Here is a 23,907-nt window from a genome sequence, read left to right on the forward strand (position 1 = left end):
AGTCAGCCCTGTCCAACGTAGTTGGACAACTAGAGTGCAGCAACTAGCTGCTATAACGCCCACCGGGTGACCCCGGAAAAAAGGCGTCGACCTACGTGGGGGAGTGTACGGAGCGGGCCAGCGGGCGGTACCCCCGACCCCCCGGGACCCCAGGCCAAGGTTGTATGTTTAGACGTGTAAAGTCAAATAATGCCCGTATGGGCACGTCTGTTTTGGGCATAAGGCATGAAACATCCCCTGAGTCCTGAAAACTAAACAAACCACAAAACTAGGCTAGTAATAACATTGCGTATAATATCTACTAAGAAACTACACTGGTTGTAAACATGGCATACAAATAAATGCAAAACATAGAAACCCATAAGACAGCCCCAATCCAGCAATCCCCCGCAACCGTCAATGTGGCACAACCTCCCCCGTCCCCTGGCAACCACAGAACCCCAAATGGGCAAGACCCGGAGGGGGGGAGGGGGTAGGGTGTGGGGGAACGGAGAAGGGGAAGGGAACAGAGGGCCCACCCACTCACCCCCCCCACCCAACATTCAGGACCCACATCATCCCCTCCATCCCCACCCGGCTGCTGTATGATGTCAGCCACAGCCACCCCCCCCCCCCCGACCCCCCCACTTGTTCTGAAATGTCACCCCACTCCGGGAGTCCTCAGAGGGATAGCGGCCAACATGGCCCGGCACACGGGCCAAACGGGGTCCTGAGGTCGAGAGCCAAGCTATACGACCGAGGGGTCAACAATGTCTCTTCAAAGTGTTGCATGGGTGGCCTCTCCACTCCCACTGGAGTGGGCAAACATATATGAACGTCCAAGGCCACCAGGGCTCGGCAGCTCTCCACGCCTCCCAGAAATGTCTCCAGCAGCAGTGGTGGCCGTGTGGCGGGGGCAGAGACCATAAAAGGGGGGATGGCAAGACATGGGAGAGTAATACTGATGGGGGGTGTAAAAAGTCAACCAGTGCAGAACAACATACAAAGTGTCATAAGATGTACTCATGTCTCGCAACTTCCATCAGCATATGTGGACAGGGTGCGGGAGCGACCTCGGGACCTCCTGGAGCGAGCTGGCGGGGCAGGCCCCTCCGACGTGGGACCCAAGCGGCCCGCCGGACGTTGGATCTTCATCAGCCAATTCGGGACCGGGACCGGTTCCGCCCCCAGGAAAGCAAAGAGGGCAGGGAGATCTGCTGGTGTGCGCAGTGTGAAGGAGCCGCTATCCATGCGAAAGATGACTGTTAGGGGGTAGCCCCATCTGTATGTGCAACCGTGGCGTCTCGCCACTTCAAGGGCCGGTTTCAGCATGGCACGGCGCTGTAGTGTCGCCCTGGATAGGTCCGGGAGTATCTGGATCTGTGCACAACGTCTCCTTTTTCATCTCCAATGATGTTTAAATGTTCTGGATCTAATATTTTTACGAAACTTTGAAAAAGATAAAAAAAATTGATCTAAAGGATAAAGTTATTTTCCAGATCTTGACATACTATTATCCACATCTCCAGAAAATATGTTGACTCATTACCTTTTAAATATATAGACCAGAAACTCCTCAACAATATGTTACATTCAAAAGTTCCGGTTTTGTTATTTAGTTTATAAGATCCCTGCATTTTAACAAAATTTGTTTTGGATTCTATTTTAACTTTGATTTCAATATTATTGCTGTGAATGAAATACAATTGTAAACAGAAATCATATCCCTGTCCTACACATATATATCCATACAAATCTTCTGCTGTACTTATATCAACATATCTAAAATCATGGTTTTTAACATGAGCATTAACCACTTGCCGACCGCCGCACGACGATGTACGTCGACAGAATGGCACGGGCAGGCATATGGGCATACATGTACGTCCCTGCCTTCCCGCGGGTGGGGGGCCCGATCGGGCCCCCCCCCCGGTGCCAGCGGCGGTCGGTATCCGTTCAGGAGCGATCCGGGATGAGGGGGCGGCCATTCGTTCATGGCCACCCCCTCGCGATCGCTCCTGACGAATGGAAGTGAAGCGTGACATCACTTCCTCTCCTGTAATGTAAACACAGGCAGAGGAAGTGATGTAATCTCTCCTCCGTGTCGGTATTCTTCGTTCCGGCACCGAGGAGAGAGGATCGGTGAGTTGCACCAATACTACACAATACAGTAGAACATGCCATGCACACTCTCACCCCCCCTTCACCCCCCAATCACCCCTGCACCCCCAGTCACAGTGACACCAATTGCATTTTTTTTGCATTGGTGTCATTTGTGACTGTAATAACTGTTAGGGCAGTTAGGGTTAGCCCCCTTTAGTTCTAAGGTACCCCCCTAACCCCCCCAATAAAGGTTTAACCCCGTGATCACCCCCCGTCGCCAGTGTCACTAAGGCTGGGTTCACATTGCAGCGGTTTATGAGAACGGATGTGATTCGCACCGCACTGCAGTGCAAATCACATCCGATCTCTGTGCGATTCGAGTTCAGCCATACAGATAGTATGGCTGAATTCGCGTCGCACCCGCCGCAAACTCGCACAGGACCCTTTTTTTGGTCCGCAGCAGAATCGGATCGCATGGGTGTTCACACCATGCGATCCGATTCATGTCCGAGTTTGCAGATCGCGCTGCGATATGCGAACTGATCTGGGGGTGTCATTAACATTTCACTGACACTCCCAGCAGTTCGCATAGGGCAGTGTGATGCGGGAACCCGCCACAGATTTGTGGCGTTCCCGCATCGCTCCAGTGTGAACCCAGCCTAATAAGCGATCGTTTTTCTGATCGCTGTATTAGTGTCACAGGTGACGCTAGTTAGGCAGGTAGGTATTTAGGTTCGCCGCAGCTTTTTATAGCGCCAGGGACCCCCATATACTACCGCATAAAGCCCCCTGATTGCCCCCTAGTTAACCCTTTCACCAGTGATCACCATATAACTGTTACAGGTGACGCTGGTTGGTTAGTTATTTTTTTATAGTTTCAGGTCACCCGCCATTATTACCTAATAAAGGTTTAACCCCCTGATCACCCGGCGGGTGATAAAAGTTTGAGGGTCAGATAAGGTCTGCGTCGCCCCAGGCAGCGTCAGGTTAGTGCCAGTACCGCTAACACCCACGCGCAAAGCATACACCTCCCTTAGTAATATAGTATCTGATCAGATCTATATTAGCGTCGCCAGCAGTTTAGGTTTCCCAAAACGCATTGTTAGCGGGATCAGCCCAGATACCTGCTAGCACCTGTGTTTAGCCCCTCCGCCAAGCCCAGACCAGCCCACCCAAGTGCAGTATCGATCGATCACTGTCACTTACAAAACACAACACACATAACTGCAGCATTCGCAGAGTCAGGCCTGATCCCTGCGATCGCTAACAGTTTTTTTTTTTTTGCGTTTTGATACAGTCGCTGACAGCCTAGGTGCTTTTTTACCTGTGAGTCTCACTAGTGTACCCCTAAATTTAGGGGTGTCTACTTTCCAAAATGGGGTCATTTGGGGGGGGTTGTGCCATCTTGGCATTTTATGGCCTTCAAAACTGTAATAGGTAGTGAGGAGTGAAGTCAAAAATTTACGCCCTTAGAAAGCCTGAAGGCGGTGCTTGGTTTTCGGGGCCCCGTACGTGGCTAGGCTCCCAAAAAACCCCATACATGTGGTATCCCCGTGCTCAGGAGAAGCAGCAGAATTTATTTTGGGGTGTCATTTCACATATGCCCATGGCATGCGTGAGCAATATATCATTTAGTGACAACTTTGTGAAAAAAAAAAAAAAAAAAAATTTTGTAATTTTCCCACAACTTGCGGCAAAATATAAAATATTCCATGGACTCAACATGCCTCTCAGCAAATAGCTTGGGGTGTCTACTTTCTAAAATTGGGTCATTTGTGGGGGTTTTGTGCCATCTTGGCATTTTATGGCCTTCAAAACTGTAACAGGTAGTGAGGAGTGAACTCAAAAATTTACGCCCTTAGAAAGCCTGAAGGCGGTTCTTGGCTTTCGGGGCCCCATACGCAGCTAGGCTCCCAAAAAATCTCATACATGTGGTATCCCCGTACTCAGGAGAAGCAGCAGAATGTATTTTGGGGTACAATTCCACATATAACCATGGCATGTGTGAGCAATATATCATTTAGTGACAACTTTGTGTAAAAAAATAGATAAAAATGTTGTCATTATTCAATCGCTTGAGGCAAAAAAATAAAATATTCAATAAGCTCAACATGCCTCTTATCAATTTCCTTATGGTGTCTACTTTCCAAAATGGGGTCATTTGGGGGGGTTTTGTACTGCCCTGCCATTTTAGCACCTCAAGAAATGAGATAGGCAGTCATAAACTAAAACCTGCGTAAATTCCAGAAAACGTACCTTAGTTTGTAGATGTGACAACTTTTGCGCAAACCAATAAATATACAGTTATTGACTTTTTTTTTTACCAAAGACATGTGGCTGAATACATTTTGGCCTAAATGTATGACTAAAATTGAGTTTATTGGATTTTTCTAATAACAAAAAGTAGAAAATATCATTTTTTTCAAAATTTGCGGTCTTTTTACGTTTATATCGCAAAAAATAAAAATCGCAGAGTCAGTCAAATACCTTTAAAAGAAAGCTCTATTTGTGGGAAAAAAAAGGACGCAAATTTTGTTTGGGTACAACATTGCATGACCGCGCAATTACCAGTTAAAGCAGCGCAGTGCCAAATTGTAAAAAGACCTCTGGTCATTGACCAGCAAAATGGTCCGGTCTGAAAGTGGTTAATATCAATATCGTTTTTGTCCTTTGTAATGATATCAGCATTGTTATCTTTTTGTTCATCTGTAATGATATCAGTGTCTACATCTCTCTTATTTCTGAATAACATGTGATCTTTGTTGTGTAATTCTTCAATCCTGTTAGTCTTTGCATAACTTGAGCAGTTCTTGATGTATATCAAATAAAATTGTCACTAGGGAAAAGATGAATCCTGCGATGAGGATAAATTTTCTCTTTTACACTTTTCATTTGTTGTGCTGACATCTTTTCATCTTTTTGGGATCCATGATTCCTCCAGATTAGATTTTTATAATTCATTCCTGAAAAAAGGAATGCAGCATCATTATCTCGGCATATACAACTTGTTATACCCACATTTTTCTTTCTACATATATGTTTTACTGAACTAAGAAGATATTTGTACCCCTTGAACATCCCAAAATGTCCATGGACCTTCCCAATTACTTTTCCATGTTCCAACTCCTGAAACTCTAGCTCTGCCTGTGACATGCTTCTCACCATCTCTGGGTGTGACCTCACATGTGACAATTCTTTAATCATCTTTATCCTTTCTGTCTTAGACTTGTGCCAACAATATCTAATTTTATTTTAAATAAACCTTTCTGTTCCTGGTCAACTTGATAGACCGCTTATCTTGTACAAAAGATAATTTTGGTTTAATAACAAAATGTTACAAAAAACAATATGGATTGTAGAATATCAAAAATAGATTATTCTTACAATGAAAATTAAATCCGATATGTGTGTGGATTTAAAGGAGAAAAGCTTGAATGGGAATATCGGTTAGTTGCTCACACCAACCCCATACGTAGTTCCATTCAGCCATATAATAAATTGGACTATACCGGTACTTGGTAATGGACAAACGCTAATGAAATTTAAAATCAACATAATTTTAATAAAGGTATAAAACAAAACAATAATAGAGTATCACTTGAAGAAGTACAATAATATGCACATCACAGTTAGAGTATTCCTGACGGGTTCTCCACAGGAAACATTCCACCATAAAAGGTGCACAAAAATTTTTTTTTTCCTCGACTAGTTTCGCGGGAAAAGGCCTGCTTCTTCAGGAGGGTATCTATATAAAAATATCACAAACATTAAATAATACATACATAAAAGAATACATGAGCAATTAAGTTATCATAATATTATTCATTTCACATAAGTAAATTCCTTATATATTTAGAAAGGATTTCAGCTCACCCCACTTTAAGGAACAGGCTGCAGGCAGGGAAATTCATAAAGTCCCCCCACGGTGAACATGGGGGATTGGTAAAAGCCGGCTCTGAATAAATAAGGTTATAATAAATTACCAAATTAAATAAAGGATATACCTTTAGTTAGAGAAGGAAAGGAGAGGGAAAAAGGAAACCTTGTGATGGTAAACCAGTGAAGTGAGAGAAAAGGTAGGATTGACTTAAGACCTAGAACGATGAATCGCGAGAGCCACAATTTTTTTATATGGCTGAATGGAACTACGTATGGGGTTGGTGTGAGCGACTACCCGGTATTCCCATTCAAGCTTTTCTCCTTTAAAACTACAACTGCTGGATGATGGTACTTTATATGATACTATAACGATATAGATCAGAGGCGATACTCATAGTATGCGATGTGTGTGGATTTAATAACAATTCTTCATGATATATATAGGTCTTGTGTGTACTGGAGTGAAAATTTTTCTGGAATGTGTGCACTCCATTAATTGTACAAGATCAACTGCTAAAACACCAGCCCCCACCCTTTTCCTTCTGGGCAAGACAGTGCCACAGAATGAGCAATTTTCCTCCCACCTTTCTAAAACAATGGGTGTTACTCATTCTAAATTCCTAAGGGTAGGCTACAAATCTGATATGTATAAAAACATTTTAAACATACACAATCCTTTTTACCTTAAAACAAATACTACATATCAGTATATATACAAATTATTTCTTAATAATCTCCTAATCAAGAATAGTGATGGCTGAATGGTTCGCCCGGCGGTCGTTTCGCGGCAAATTACGCCCGTTCGGCTGACTATTTGCGCCGTTCGCCCGGCGGACTTCCGTCTTTACTGTGTAAAAGAACTTTGACCTATGATGACACATCCATCATGGGGTACAGGACAGCCAATTGAGACATTACAGCACATGGACACTTGGACATTCCCCCTAACTTATAAATACACCCGATCCGGCAGCCATTTTACATTCTTTCTTCTGTCACTATAGGGAGAGGTTGCTGTGTGGAGCAGGGAGAGATTACAGTGACCCAAATCACTAGCTATTTGGTACACAAAAGTTCTTTTCAGCACTGGTAGAGGTGTTAGGTGTAGTTCAGGATAGGCAGTGCTGTGCTAGTGATTGTTGCAGCAGCCTGAGTATCTTTTGTCAGTTTAGAGAAAGGGACAGGACGGTGTGTGCTGCAGGGACAGCCAGTTTAGTCATTAGCTGTTACTATCAGGTCCACAAAAGTGCTATTTCAATTATTGTTCCAGTAGCCTCTGTTTTGTCAGTTTATATAGGGACAGGCAGGAAGCAGTGTGTGAGGCAGTGAGGGTCAGTTTAATCAGTAGCTGTTACTATTAGTTCCACAAAGGTTCTTTTCAGGACTGGTATCAGTGGTATGGTAATAGGCTTATACACGTATAATATTCTTTCTTCCAAATATAGAAAGAATATTATACGTGACTGCTGCCCTTCTGCTGCAGTCTGCTGATCATTCACAACCCACTTGTTCCACAAGGCTCCTAATAAGGACTGGTAACTTGGTCTGTCTAGGGTGCTACAGTACATAGGGTTGAGTGAGGTACAGTCTGCCATTCTATAAGGACTGGTATCGGTCCACAATATATAGGGTTGAGGTGCACTACTGCTGACCGCTACCCTATACTGCAGCAGTCCTTCATCGGTATAGGGACTGACGTACAGTCTGCTAATCACTCACACACAACCTACTTGGTCCACAAAGGTCCTTATAAGGACTGGTAAGGTATAGGGTACTACAGTACATAGGGTTGAGTGAGGTACAGTCTGCCATTCTATAAGGACTGGTATCGGTCCACAATACATAGGGTTGAGGTGCACTACTGCTGATCGCTGCCCTATACTGCAGCAGTCCTTCATCGGTATAGGGACTGACGTACAGTCTGCTAATCACTCACACACAACCTACTTGGTCCACAAAAGTCCTTATAAGGACTGGTAACTTCATGTGTCTGACTACATCGGGTTAACGGCCGATGTGGACGCTCTGAGGAGGGATGAACCCCTGGACTACTGGGTGGGCAGGCTTGACCTCTGGCCAGAGCTTGCCTAATTTGCAATCGAACTGTTGGCTTGCCCCTCATCCAGTGTCCTGTCCGAAAGGACGTTCAGCGCAGCAGGGGGGATCATGACCGATAAGCGTACTCGCCTAGCTCACGACAGTGTTAACTACCTCACATTTCTAAAAATGAATGAGGCATGGATCTCGGAGGAATTCAACACATGTGACCAGTAGACCATGTATATGTCTATAAACAATTTTTTTTAATCGAGCACAGAGACCTTCGTTCTTCATTTGGCTCACTTCCTTGTCCAAAAAAAGCACACCGTACTATATGCCCGTACCCTCCTCTTTGAAGAGGTTGAGCGATGTCATATTTCTACTGGGGCTGCTTATTATGAGGGGCTCCCACCATCCCTGTGCTGTGCTGACATCCTCCTGGGGCTGTACCTCTGCTGTGCATATTTTGAGGTGCTCCCACCATCCCTGTGCTATGCTCATTATGAGGGGCTCCCACCATCCCTGTGCTGACTTACTCCTGGAGCTGCTTATTATGAGGGGCTCCCACCATCCCTGTGCTATTCTGACATCCTCCTGGGGCTAATTATTATGAGGGGCTCCCACCATCCCTGTGCTATGCTCATTATGAGGGGCTCCCACCATCCCTGTGCTATGCTGACTTCCTCCTGGGGCTGCTTACGGTGCAGGTGTCAGTGTTGTATATCACGGTGCTGCTGTCAGTGCTGTATATCACGGTGCTGGTGTGAGTGCTTTATGTCATGCTGCTGATGTCAGTGCTCTCTATCACGGTGCTGCTGTCAGTGCTGTATATCACGGTGCTGGTGTGAGTGCTTTATGTCACGCTGCTGATGTCCGTGCTCTCTATCATGGTGCTGCTGTCAGTGCTGTATATCACAGTGCTGGTGTGAGTGCTTTATGTCACGCTGCTGATGTCAGTGCTCTCTATCACGGTGCTGGTGTTAGTGCTTTATGTCACGCTGCTGTCAGTGCTCTCTATCACGGTGCTGTTGTCAGATCACTCAATCACGGTGCAGGTGTCATTGCTGTATGTCACGCTGCTGTCAGTGCTCTCTATCACGGTGCTGCTGTCAGTGCTGTATATCACGGTGCTGGTGTGAGTGCTTTATGTCACGCTGCTGATGTCAGTGCTCTCTATCAGGGTGCTGCTGTCAGTGCTGTATATCACGGTGCTGGTGTGAGTGCTTTATGTCACGCTGCTGATGTCAGTGCTCTCTATCACGGTGCTGTTGTCGGATCACTCTATCACGGTGCAGGTGTCATTGCTGTATGTCACGCTGCTGGTGATCATTTCCTGCTCCCTCTTCTTTGCCTACCCTGGTCCCTGACCTTCCCTCTCCTCCATTGCCTTATGTGCTCCACAGTCCTGAATTTTCACAACAATTTCCCATATAAAAAAAGAATGCTTGTAGTTGTCGATCCCAGATTCACCTTATACATGTGTTATGTCATTGGCCATGTGGTGGGACTATGTTTGCACAGCTATTAATTATTTTGTGGCTTCAAATTTGACCTGTAGGTTTGTGAAGTTCGCCTCCCATTGAAGTCAATGGGGCCCGCCGTGAACGTTTCGGTTCGCGAACTATCGGCCGCGTTCGCGGTTCGCGAAAACGTCCCTTCGGAAGTTCGTCCATCACTAATCAAGAAACATTGTAATATAAAAGACATATATTTTTAGTTAACACAATGACACTTTTTATCATGAATTAACTTCCTTTCTCAACTGGAAATTTGTAGAGAAATCATTTTTTTTCTTAACATCTGCAATCAATTTGACTTCTCTATAGCCTCTTTTTGAAGTGAAAACAAAAAAAAATTCACGAGGTAACACAAACGCCATTTTCCTTTTAAACTCAAAAGGAGAATACTTTGCAGCAGCAGAAATTGTGCTTCTTACATCCATTAGAATAAATGGAACAACATCAACCCAAGTATTTCCTCTGTCCACCAGTATTTTTTTCAATCCTAGATTTAATTGTCCGATTCATCCTCTCAACAATACCTGCAGACTGTGGATGATACGATACATGAAATCTCTGTTCTATTCCCAAGATTTTACACATCCTCTGTCACTACTGAGGTGTGCTGGTATACCCCAAACTAGAAAAACATGATTAATCAACATCCCAACAATAATTAAAGCATCATCATTAGTGAATCCCACCTGTAGGTGTTGTGATATATTAAACACAAAAACCCTTTTTAGTCATGACACAAACTTATGGTCTAATGACCCAAAATAATTTTGTGACACCCGATGGAGAAGAAAAAAGCGACATGTCCTTTTTGTTCCTCTGAAATTGAAGGAATCTGTGTGTCTATTTTCTTCACAACATTGAGACCATTTCAGGTTGAACTACTAATTCTCAATACAAATCTGTTTTCTTAGCTAATTGAATGTGTCTGTAGTCCTACTGCCTACAGCTAACTCTCTGTTGTTGAATACCAAGCTGAAAATGTATTTAGTTACTAATTGAGTACCATGCTGAAAATGTATTCAGTTACTGAGTACAAAGCTATTCTTTTACCCTTCTTTTCAGGTGAACTAAACCTTTCAATGTTCAGCCTGAACAAAACAAAAATAAAAAACATAATAATCATAACAATGAAACATTGATAAAAAATAATAATCCAATGGATTATCCTTGAAAATATTAAAAATATATCAAAATCCTCAATAATATTACAAACATCAAAACCAAATCTCTTAAGCTCAAATCATCAACCTTATTCATAGCAAGTAAACATCAACCAGAAAATTCTTACCATATCTGCAGTTAATTTAAGGACTACTAACTGTTTTCACAATGTTATATGCTACATAATAAAACCTTTCCTGTCTTAATGGACTATTTTTAGTTTGCAATCTTTGCCTTTGGGTCTTAGAAGGGAAATAAGTTTGATTATTATGACCTCTATACTTCAAATTACTACACCAGCGTACAGAATATACCTCATGACGCCTTGGCAAGGTTTTCGGATAATACAACCTCTTTTGTATATCATTATTATTAGCCAACAAACAAACTCTAGATATGTGACCCTCTCATTTAAGAGTTGCTCTTTTTGTATAAACTTTCCTCTGAGCATATGGCGATGAAAATTTACATTTCTGCTTAATATCAGTATTATTGAAGTCAACTGACTTCCCACTTTCATTGTCTGAGGAAATATTAACAATTGACTCATCAGAATACATTGTTTCATCATTATCACTCATATCCAACTTTGTCACATGTTCACGATCCTCCATTTTTAAAAACTGAGCATGTTCAGGAGACTGAGCTTGCAGTAATTGGGTTTTAAGCAGACTTAAGCCGCGTACACACGGGCGGACTGTCTGGCCTACTTAGTCCGCCGAAACACATTTCAGCGGACAGTCCGCTCGTGTGTGGGCTTCAGCGGACTTTTTCAGCGTGCAGTCTAGCGGACTAAGTATTTCGGAATTTCCGTAATACAGTCCGTCGGACTCGCATTTCGGCGGACAATCCGCCCGTGTGTGTGCCAGTCCGCCCTACTTTTGAAATGAGCGGACTTTTCCCGCCCGGAGAAAAGTCCGCTCATTTCGAGCGGGTATCCAGGTAGGCGGGGCCCGCGACTGAGGACTTAAAGGGGAACACCAACTCCGAAAAAAATCGGCGTGGGGTTCCCCCCACAAGTCCACAACAGACCCTTGTCCGAGCACGCTACCCGGCCGGCCAGGAAAGGGGGGCGAGCAAGTGCCCCCCTCCTGAGCCGTACCAGGCCGCGTGCCCTCAACATGGGGGGGTGCCTTGGGGAAGGGGGGCCGCGCGGCCCCCCCACCCCAAAGCACCTTGTCCCCATGTTGATGAGGACAAGGGCCTCTTCCCGACAACCCTGGCCGTTGGTTGTCGGGGTCTGCGGGCGGGGGGCTTATCGGAATCCGGGAGCCCCCTTTAATAAGGGTGCCCCCGGATACCGGCCCCCCACCCTATGTGAATGAGTATGGGGTACAATGTACCCCTACCCATTCACCTGTGAAAAAAAGTACAAAAAAAACACAACACAGGGTTAAAATATTTTATTGCACAGCTCCGGGGGTCTTCTCGCCGGACTCCTCCGCTATCTTCTTGTAGCTCTTTTGCTAGCGGAGGAGTCCGACTTTCTTCCTCGCCGCCGGCCTCTTCTCCCGACTTCGGGGGTCTTGTCCCCCTCTTCGGTTCTTCTGCCGGGCCACCGCGCCTTCTTATAGCTCTTTTACAGGCGGTGGCCCGGTCTTCTGTCGCCGCCGTCGCCTTCCGTTCTTCTGAAAATGTATATATATCTGGTGAGACCGATTGAGATTGTGAGACGAATTTCCTTAATTAGTTCTGAGTCAGCGTAAATCAAAAAGTGTGATTTTATTGTACACACTTAAAATAGAAAAGAATACTTACAAAAATAGTACAATGATAAAATTATTAGTATCGTTCTTTCTTATTAAAGATATAAAAAATAAGTCTTCAAGCTTGACCATGTGTTCTATTGTACTTATCTAAAATGGCGGAATAACCCTTTGTATGCTGAAAAGTGTATGTGCTGAGATGTATATTTGCTGAGATGTGTCTTTCAAAGCTGTAGGAGTTCAAGAGAGCGTCTGCCCTTCCGCATTTTGATTATATCAACACAAGTTTCTGATTTCGCGCCAAAAGAATAAACCCTCCTTCACAAGGGTGTGGGCTAAAGAGTGGTTACTATAGTAAAGCTACCATATGTTAATACTCATGAGTTGGGACAAGTAAAACTAAACATCAGTTACATAGGCATAGATCTCTAAAAGCATATATAAGATATATAATATTCATCAAAATCCTGACAGGTTTTAAATGTTTACTTTTTCAATTACCGCAAGTCATAACATAGGATTAATTGATTCAAAGTTTTCCTTTCACACAATGGAGAATTCATGTTCCAAATAAAATATAATAAAGCCAATTAAAATTTAGATATTAAGAATATAACAATGGCCCTAAAAAAAGGAAGCTACGAGCATTTAGTGACAGTTTCAAAGTCACTATATGGGAAATTGGCAAAGCATTTTATCACGCCAATCTTGGTGTGTTCAGATGCTTTGAGGGCAGAGGAGAGATCTAGGGTCTTATAGTCCCCAATTTTTTTTTTTTTTTAAATAGTACCTGTCACTACCTATTGCTATCATAGGGGATATTTACCTTCCATGACATAACAATAAAAATGATTAAAATAAATAAATAAATGAAAGTAACAGTTTAAAACTATAATAAAAAAACAAAATAATAATTAAAAAAAAAGCACCCCTGTCTCCCCATCCCATGCTCACACGCAAAGGCGAAAGCAAGCATCGGTCTGGTGTCATATGTAAACAGGAATTGTACCATGCATGTCATGCATCACCTCGAAAGGTCAGATCGAGGGCAGTCATTCTAGCAGTAGACCTCATTTGTAGATCTAAAATGGTAACCTGTAAATGCTTTTAAAAATGTATGTAGTATGCCGCTGCTGCACGTTTGTGCGCAATTTTAAAGCGTGTTGTGTTTGGTATCCATGTACTCGGTATAAGATCATCTTTTTTATTTAATCAAACATTAGGGCAATATAGTGTGTTTTAATGCATTCAATTTGAAAAAAGTGTTTTTTACAAAAAAATTACCTTTGAAAGATCGCTGCGCAAATACTGTGTAAAAAAAATGCAACACCCACCATTAAAATATATAATGTTTGGGGGTTCAAAGTAATTTTCTTGTCTTCAAGAGGTTAGAAGTGTGGGTGATGTGTGACATAAGATTCTAAATGTTGTGCATAAAATGCCAGGACAGTTCAACCCCCCCCCCAAATGACCACATTTTGGAAAGTAGACACCCCAAGCTATTTGCTGATAGGCATGTGGACTCCATGGAATATTTTACCTTTTGTACAAGTCTTGGGAAAATTACATTTTTTTTTTTTTTTTGTAGAAAGTTGTCACTAAATTATATATTGTTCAAACCGGCATGGTTATATGTGGAATTACACCCCAAAATGCATTCTGCCACTTCTCCAGAGTACGGGGATACCTCATGAGAGTCTTTTTGGAAGCCTAGCCACGAACAGGACCCAAAAACAAATCACTGGCTTCAGGATTTCGAAGGGTGTAAATTTTTGATTTTACTCTTCACTGCCTATCACAGGTATGAAGGCCATAAAATGCCAAGATAGCACAAAACCCCATGAAATGACCCCCCATTTTGGAAAGTAGACACTCCAAGCTATTTAGCCGCCGCAGTTTTACCCCTTCCCCCACAGTTAGAATCACTCCCCCTACAGCGCCACCTAGTGTTAACCCCTTCACTGCCAGTCACATTTAAACAGTAATCAATGCAATTTTAATCACACTGATCACTGTATAAATTTGAATGGTGTCAAAATTGTCCGATCCGTCTGCCATAATGTCACAGTCACGATAAAAATTGCAGATCGCTACCATTACTAGTAAAAAAAAAAAATAAATATGCCATAAAACTGTCCCCTATTTTGTAGAGGTGATAACTTCTTTTTTTTTTTTTGTATATTTTTGGGGGATATTATAGCAAAAAGTAAAAAATATTTCCTTAAATGGGCATCTTTCCCGCCCTGCAGGTACATGTTTGCATACAGTGAGGCACACTGCGTCCCCATTGCACCTAGAGGAACTGGGAGTCCCCAAAAACATTCTTAGTGTAAATGTGAGTAAGGAGCTCAAGAATAAAACACTTGAAAGGATAGAATGTACTGTTTCTGTCCTGAAGGAATTCCCTAATTAATTCTTCTCTCTTTGCATGTGGGATGGAGCATTTCTACATCCATAGTAACAAACTAAGCCTCAGCTGGTACATATTCACCTTTGAAATTATCATGGGTGTCTTGAATATAGGAAGGGAGAGCTGTTATGTGGCTTTAGACAGTCATCTACCATATAACTGTCTCTCTCCATTAAATTGCCTATTCCAGATACTATGGGGCAGCCAGGGGGCATAATCAGGCTTACGTGGGTTTTGGGTAATGAGTAGAAGGTTATAATTTTTGGATGCTGTACTTTACCAAAATTCTGTGTTTCTTGATTGATAATATTGATACTATTGATAATACATATTGACTCATTTATCCTAGGGTTTCACAACAATGTGAGAGTTGTTGTGTTTTTCTTTTTTTAATGCATAAGGACCACAATATTGGCATGAATATAGATTGTTTTTTGTCTGATTGCCTAGTATTGGTAAATGCTCAATCTTATGTTTTTGCCTTTTGTTTGCTCATTGGGATTACCCTCCTCCCATATGGAAATTAAATCTTTCCGAGCTCTAATATCATTGATGGTAACATTTTCCAAACTTCCAGGTCTTCCATCCCTTACTTTCTGGTAAGGTGTTTTCTCCTTGGAGTACATTAACCCCTTCCTTCTGACTGTACGCATATATGCGGCGTCACAGAAGTGTTTTTTTTTCATGGCGCTACATATCTACTACGTATCTCTTTGTGCTGGGAGCATGCTGCACAGCATGCTTCCAGGACAGAGACTGGGCTCTTGCCAATGATCGTGACCTGGGAAACCTGATCAATGTGATAGCCTTGAATTGGCTTTCAATATAATCAGTCACATGAGCCGCCCCTGTGTTTACTTATTTTTCTGAATGGAGAAGAAGATACGTTGTATCTTCCTGTTCTTGCTGGAAATGAAGCTGTATATAAAAAAAGTGTGAAAAAAAAATAACAAGATCAAAATTTACCAGGGTTAGGGTTAAGGTCGGGGTCAAAGGTCACACTCAGCATGATATGATGGGTAGAAATAAAAAAAAGTTTAAATTTGTATCCTTAACAGTGTGTTTTTGGCAGGATAAAAAAAAAATGCAAAATGTGCACCATTGTTTCTGGACCCTATTACTAACATACACATATGTGGTTTCATTGCGATTGGCAGGAGAACTTATTTTCTGTTCTTTGGTGGTAAATTATGGTCATAGCAAGAAATATACAGCCAAATGTAAAAAATATATACCGCATTTATCGGCGTATAACACGCACCCCAAGGGAAGTTTAAGGAAAAAAAACTTTACATTTAAATGCCCATCAATGCAGTCTTATCAGTGTCCATCTGCAGCCTTGTGCATCATTGCACCCTTGTTAGTGTCATTTGCAGCTTTGTCATGCAGCCTTGTCAGTGTGATATGCAGCTTTGTCATGTAGCCTTGTCAGTGTCATTTGCAGCCTTGTCAGTTTCATTTTCAGCTTTGCCATTTAAAAATGGCGCCACTGAGATACAGAGCTGGATGTTCGGTGTATCTCGGCGGCACTCGGTAGCTCTCGGCCATTCTTGACGGCTTTCAGCCGTTCTCGGCATCTTTCGTCTGCCGAGAACGGCCAAAAGCCGCCCACAGGCTCACAATCAGCGGGGGATCGGCGTATAACACGTACCCACGATTTTCCCCTGATTTTAAGGGGACAAAAAGTGCATGTTATACACTGATAAATATGGCCTAGCCCTAACATATCAGATGCCAAATTGTCTGATATGATGTTACTGGTGTTTTGACCTTTTGACTTGTGTTTAATGTAATCTATACCCACCACTAACTTTAAATTTACTTCTGACTGTGTGTTCTGTGACAGGTTCTTGAAATTCTGCCATATACTGTGAAGAAACAGAAGAGAGGAAGTAAAGGTCATTTTCGGATTCAGTACCTTTTATGTGTAGATTTATTGTTTTGATAACGCCATACCTCATGATTTCTAGGTATGTGTGTCATGTGCCATTTGTATACTTGGCCATTGTTGTAAGCCAACAAATCCCTAATTAATATTTTATTTTTATTCACTATGATTTTCCTGTTGTAATTTTCTATTCTTGTACTTCTTTCTGTTCTATGTGTGGCATTTTGCACTATCATTTGTTGTATTTGGCCATCATGATTGGTAACCTTAAGATAATTCCCTCGCAGCATACACGTCATTTCCAAGAAGCAACTCTGTAATTTGGTTTCCCATGGCAGTTTTAACTCAAGAGCTATATTAGACAAAGTATACATAAATAAAGTAGACATATGTACTTATCTCAACTAATTAAAATAAGTTTCTAGATCCAGGGCTCTTGGATCCAAATCTGGGACATTGCCCTACACCTTCTGCTTGAGTCCGCCCCACAGAAATTGCCCATTGGTAAACACAAGAAAAAAACACTAGTCAATGAACAATAAATCAAAAGATACAGTGCCTTGAAAAAGTATTCATTTTGAACGTTTCCTCATTTTGTCATGTCACAACCAAAAACATAAATGTATTTTATTGAGATTTTATGTGACAGACCAACACAAAGTGGCACATAATTATGAAGTTAAAGTAAATTTTTTTTACAAATAAATGTCTGAAAAGTGTGGCATGCATTTGTATGTAGCCCCCTTTATTTACTGTGATACATAAAAGTAAAATCTAGTGGAACCAATTGCCTACAGTAGTCACCTAATTAGTAAATAGAGTCCACCTGTGTGTAATATAATCTCAGTGTGAATACAGTTGTTTTGTGAAGCCCTCAGAGGTTTGTAAGACCTCTTTCACACTGAGGAGTTTTTTTGGGTGCCTTTTGGCTAAAAATAGTGCCTGTAAAGCGCCTGAAAAACTGTTCCCCTGCAGTCTGTGTGAAAGCACTCTTTCACACTGAGGCGATGCACTGGCAGGATGCTAAAAAAAAACTCCTGCAAGCAGCATCTTTGGAGCAGTGAAGGAGTGGTGTATACACCTCTCCTAAAGCTTCCTGCCCATTGAAATGATTGGGCAGCGCCGCTTTGTGTGTCCTTTTAACCCTTTTTGTGGCCGCTAGCAGGGTTTAAAAAAGGCCTTCTAGCAGCCCACAACCTCAGCAAAAACTACGGTAAAGTGCTGCTTAAAATAGTGGCTCTTTACTGCTGACGCCTCGGTGTGAAAGCAGACTTAGAGAACCTTAGTGAACAGCATCATGAAGGCCAAGAAACACACCAGACAGGTCAGTGATAAAGTTGTGGACAGGTTTAATGCAGTGTTAGGTTATAACAAAAATGGAAAGAGTATGGCACAAATGCAAACCTACCAAGACATGGCTGTCCACCTAAACTGACAGGCCGGGCAAACATCGCATTAATCAGATAAGCAGCAAAGAGGCACGTGGTAACTCTGGAGGAGCTGCAGAGATCCACAGTTCAGGCAGGAGAATCTGTCCACAGGACAACTATTAGTTGTGTACTTCACAAATTTGGCCGTTATGAAAGAGTGGCGAGAAGAAAACCATTGTTGAAAGAAAGTCATAAGAAGTCCAGTTTGCAGCTTACAAGAAGCCATGTGGGGAACACAGCAAACATGTTGTGGAAGAAAGTGCTCTGGTCAGATGAAACCAAAATTGAACCTTTGGACTAAAAGCAAAGCGCTATGTGTGGCGGAAAACTAACACATCACCCTGAACACACCATCCCTACTGTGAAACATGATGGTGGCAGCATCATGTTGTGGGGATGCTTTTCTTCAGTAGGGTCAGGGAAGCTGGTCAGTTGATGGGAAGATCGATGGAGCCAAGTACAGGCAATCTTAGAAGAAAACCTGTTAAAAGACTCTAGACTGAGATGAAGGTTCACCTTCCAGCAGGACGACGACCCTAAACTACAATGGAATGGTTTAGACCAAAGTGCATTCATGTGTTAGAATGGCCCAGTCAAAGTCCAGACCTAAATCCAAATCTGTGGCAAGATTTGAAAAAATTGCTGTTCAGACACTCTTCATCCAATCTGAGAGAGTTTGAGCTATGTTGCAAAGAAGAATGGGCAATAATCTCACTTTATATGTGCAAAGCTAGTAGAGACATACCTAAAAAGACTTGCAGCTGTAATTTAAGCAAATGGTGGTTCTACAAAGTATTGACTACAAATGCACACCACAGTTTTTCACATTTATTTGTAAAAACTTTTGAAAACCATTTATCATTTTCCTTCTACTTCACAATTATGTGCCACTTTGTGTTGGTCTATCAAGTAAAATGGCAAAAAAAATTACATTTTTGGTTGTAAGGACAAAATATGGAAAATTTCAAGAGGTATGCATACTTTCTCTTTGTATATGTATACGCTGCATTATAACTAAATCAGATGTAAATCAAGACAAAATAAACTAAATTTCTCTTATATTCACTGACTGACACAGCTTCTCTCTTTAGACCATTGGGTTGTTATGCCACCTTCAAGAGAGGACTAGGCATTACGTGTTAACATGTGATAGTAAAACTAGAACTTTCTAGTTCCGCCCAAGGGGCGGCCCCTTAGGTAACAACCCCTCAGCATGCTACTGCAGCCTCTGTTTTATTTTGCCTAGTGAAGGAGAAGGATCTAGGAATCCTGCGGGCCCATCGGTCCATGGTTTTTCCGCAGAAGCTTTGCTTTTTGCGCAAGATGAAAGATCCTGTGATCTGCTATCAACAGCCGGCTGGGTGACAAGCTGGATACTCTTATCCTCGTAGTCTCCCCAGCCCGGCCTAGCGCGTAGCTGCGACTTGCACACACTAACTGGCCAGGCTGGGGAGACTACGAGGATAAGAGTATCCAGCTTGTCACCCAGCCGGCTGTTGATAGCAGATCACAGGATCTTTCATCTTGCGCAAAAAGCAAAGCTTCTGCCACGACGTACCTCAGCTCTAGAGGTGGTTGGTGAGCTTTTATGCTCCGGGGCGCACATATGACCGGGCTACTGATGTCTGCGTCAGTGTGCCAAGGCCAGCAGCCACCCTGTACTGATCAGAGAGTGGGTCTGTAATGGAATGTCTCCCAGCTCTTCAGGACTGGTAAGTACAGCTCTCCCTGCCTTGGTGGGGCTGAGCAGCTGGGCATTCCCTGGGAGGTCGATTTGGGGGTCCCTCACCTCCCTCTCTTCTCTCCCTGTCCCTAGCCCCCCCCCCCTGTGGGGGATACTGTGTGTGGCTACTTAGCGGTGTATGTGTCATGTGCAGGGGCTCTCCGGGTGGGGACTCTCAACTGTGGGGGGGCTATGATAGCTGGCTGTGTCCTGAGTGGTGTTTTTCATGTCTCCTTCGGTCATGGACCCCCAGTATCCAGGTTAAACAAAGTAACCACGATCCCGATAGAGGCGACATCTGCATTTAAGGGTCCCACGGACAGGAAGGCCGAGGCAGTGGTTCGTTCCTTGTTTACGGTTGTGGGGTCAACCATGCGACCAGTATCGGCATCTGCACTTGTGTCGCAGACATTAACTGAGTGGACAAAACTGTTGCATCGCGAATTGGGTGGACTGCAGGCTTCTCCTGTCTGCGTGGAACTAGCAGACCAACTAGTGCAAGGCCTTAAGTATGTTTGTGACACGGCCCTAGATATCCTCCCCCTGTTATCCAGGGCTTCAGTGTCAGCTGTGGTGCTGAGGCGCCTTATTTGGCTAAAATGCTGGTCTGCTGACCAGGCATCCAAAAAGCCCTTCCTTTTCTTGGCGACCGGCTCTTTGGCGCCTCGTTGGATGACATTATTAAAAATGCCACTGGTGGTAAGAGTACACTACTCCCACAGGCCAGGAAAGCTAAGGAGCCATGCCATAGGCAAGGGCCCTCTTTTTCCACTCACAAGCGGCTTTTTCGTCCACTCGGAACTTCGGCTAAATGTCCCAGCCCGACAGGACGACCACGGAAGGACAGAAACGTTCCTGGAACCGCAAGCCTAACAAGCATGCGAACAAAAGTGCTACCGCATGAAGGTTTGCCCCCACCCATGTCTCGGGTGGGCGGTCGCCTTTGGGAGTTTGCAGCCCAGTGGTCATCTCGACTGTCCGACCAATGGGTCTGCGATCTGATTTCCTATGGCTACAAGATAGAGTTCCTCTCTTGGCCGCGAAACAGATTCTTCCTCTCCAGCATACCCGTTCTCCCAGTTCGCGGGGAAGCCCTGTTGGGGGCAGTAAGGGACCTGCAGAATCGGGGGGTGATTGTACTTGTTCCGGAATAGGAACGTTTCCAGGGGTTCTACTCAAACCTGTTTGTAGTTCCCAAGAAGGAAGGGGTACGGCTAATCTTGGATCTAAAAGCCCTCAATCACTTTGTGAAAGTGCAGAGGTTCAGAATGGAATCATTTCGCTCAGTAGTCGCTGCACTCCATCAAGGGGACTCCCTGGCATCCTTAGACATCCAGGATGCGTACCTGCACATACCCATCTGCCTCCGGCATCAAAAGTTTCTGCGATTTGCAGTCAGGGAAGCCCACTACCAGTTTGTGGCTCTACCTTTTGGTTTGGTATTAGCCCCTCGATTCTTTACCAAGGTACTGGCTCCTGTGTTGGAGTTGCTATGGCAACACAGGATCGCGATTGTGGGTTACCTAGACGAGCTCCTGAGAGCTTCTTCTGCCTCAGAGTTAGAAGAGGATGTGGCGATCACCATGCAGACCCTGCAAGAATTTGGGTGGTTGTTGAACCTAAAAAAGTCTGTGATAGTACCGACTCAGCATTTGGAGTACCTAGACTTGCTGCTGGACTCCAGGGAAGCGAGTGTGTTTCTCCCTTCAGACAAGCTGCAGACTCTCGGAGCCGTGGTAAAACTGCTGAAGAACCGCAAGTGGTAGTTGCTGTGCTTCTGCATGTGAGTCCTGGGACTCATGGTGGCCTCCTTCGAGACAGTACCATATGCCCAGTTCCACAGCAGAGTCCTGCAGAAGGAGATCTTGACAAGGTGGGACAAATCTCCATTGTCCCTGGATTGACAGATCCAGGTGAGCCAGTTAGTCAGGGGTTCCCTGATTTGATGGCTGAGGTCCCCGGTGCTTCAGTCTGGGAAGTCGTTCCTACCTCTGAAATGGACGGTGATCACAACGGACACCAGCCTATTCGGCTGGGGTGGACTGGCGGGAGTTCAGTCGACTAAGGGCCTTTGGTTGACGGAGGAATCCAAGTTGCTGATCAATCTGCTCGAACTGAGAGTGATCAGGCTATGCCTCTCCACAGGGTCAATGAGACTGCAAGGACGACGCCACTGCTGTAGCATACGTTGATCACCAGGGAGGAACTAGGAGCTCGGGTGCCGCACGGGAGGTCGCCTACATACATCGGTGGGCAGAGCGAAATGTACCGGCCTTGTTGGCCATTTACATCCCGGGTGTGGAGAACTGGCAGGCGGACTATCTAAGTCATCAGATGCTGGACCCAGGAGTATGGGCGTTGCATCCGGAGGTGTTCAGGCTACTTTGCCTGCGATGGGGCACACCAGACGTGGATCTTCTGGCCTCCCGTCTCAATCGGAAGGTGACTAGATTCGTGTTCAAGACCAGATCCGTGGGCAGACGCGGTGGTGGCTCCGTGGAATCAGTTCCAGCTGATCTACGCCTTTCCTCCACTGAAACTATCACCACATCTGCTTCGCAGAGTTGAAGCCTAAGGGATCCCAGTAATACTGGTTACCCCAGATTGGCCTCAGCGTCCTTGGTACGCAGACCTAGTGCGCCTGGTGGCAGACACTCCCTGGCGACTGCCGTTGCGAGAGGACCTTCTGTCTCAATGTCCGATTCTCCATCCTGTTTTACCATCGCTGGTTTTTTAACGGCATGGCTATTGAGAGCCAGGTGTTGAGGAACCTGGGTCTGTCGGAATCTGTGATCCCAACTATGTTGAGAGCACAGAAATAATCTTCTCGGAAGATATATCTTCGTACCTGGAAGGCCTTCATCTCCATGTGTTAGGAGAAAAGATGGTGTCTGCGCTCCTTTTCTGTATCCAGGATCCTGCTGTTTCTTCAGCAAGGGGTGGACCAGAAATTGGCGTTAAGCACCATTAAAGGACAAATATCAGCTTTGGCTGTCCTTTTTCAGTGACCTCTGGCATTTCACTCTCTAGTGTGTACTTTTGCTCAGGGGTGCGACATGTAATCCCTCTGGTGCGTCCACCGTTACCCCCGTGGGATCTGAACCTGGTATTAGCGGCGCTTCAAAAACCACCATTTTAAAATATCAGAGAGATTGCCCTGTTGATTCTTTCACAGAAAGTGGTCTTTCTAGTGGCCATCACATCGGCCAGGAGGGTTCCGGAACTGGCGGCCTTGTCCTGCAAGTCGCCCTATCTGGTTATCCACAAGGATAAGATGGTGTTGCGTTCACAACCATCTTTTCTGCCGAAGCTAGTCTCTGCGTTTTACATCAATGAGGACATTGTGTTACCATCTTGGTGTCCTAAGCCGACACTTCCTAAGGAGGTGGCCCTTCATGCTCTGGACATGGTTCGGGCTCTGAAGGTGTATTTGTCTGCCACGGCTCCCTTCTGGAAGTCAGACTCACTGTTTGTTTCGGTGGCTGGTCCAAAGAAGGCATGGCAGTCTCGTCGGCCACCATTTCCAGGTGGATCAGACAGATTGTAGCACAAGCCTACGCCTTGGGCCTTCCGACATCAAGCGTCTGTCGCTCAAGTGTGTAAAGAGGCGACCTGGTCGTCTGTCCACACGTTTACAAAGTTCTACAAGGTAGATGTCAGTGCATCATTGGGTGATGCCTGTTTTGGCCGCAAAGTTTTGCAGGCGGCTGTATAGTTGCAATTGCATATGCAATTTTTTCCCTTTTTTTTCCCTTGTTTTTTTTTCCGTAAAAAGCAGTACCTTTAAGTTAATGCACTGTTGCATTTGTTACCGCAGTTTTTCGTCACCGACTGAAACAGCACCTGCCCCTCATATTTTTCTTTACATTATACTGCTTGTTGACGTACTGAGGCTGCAGTAGCATGCTTAGGGGTTGTTACCTAAGGGTCAGCCCCTTGGGCGGAACTAGAAAGTTCTTGTTTTATTATCACGTTAACATGTAATGCCTAGTCCTCTCCTGAAGGTGGCATAACAACCCAATGGTCATAAATTGAGAAGCTATGTCAGTTGGTGAATTACAGAGAAAAGGA

General features: G+C 44.2%; 1 protein-coding gene across 1 annotated transcript in view; it reads left to right on the plus strand.

The window, feature by feature from the left end:
- LOC143933261 (uncharacterized) overlaps nucleotides 1-16,801 on the plus strand; it is a 206,673-nt gene extending 189,872 nt beyond the window's left edge. The window contains exon 4 of the mRNA XM_077456147.1: nucleotides 16,642-16,801. The gene's annotated coding sequence lies outside the window, so the exon portion shown is untranslated. The remainder of the gene's footprint in view (nucleotides 1-16,641) is intronic.
- The last annotated feature ends 7,106 nt before the right edge of the window (nucleotides 16,802-23,907 follow it).

This window comes from Lithobates pipiens, unplaced genomic scaffold (assembly GCF_037356315.1).
Source record: "Lithobates pipiens isolate NorthernLeopardFrog02 unplaced genomic scaffold, aLitPip1_a1.2 Scaffold_27, whole genome shotgun sequence".
In the NCBI taxonomy this organism is placed as follows: domain Eukaryota; kingdom Metazoa; phylum Chordata; class Amphibia; order Anura; family Ranidae; genus Lithobates; species Lithobates pipiens.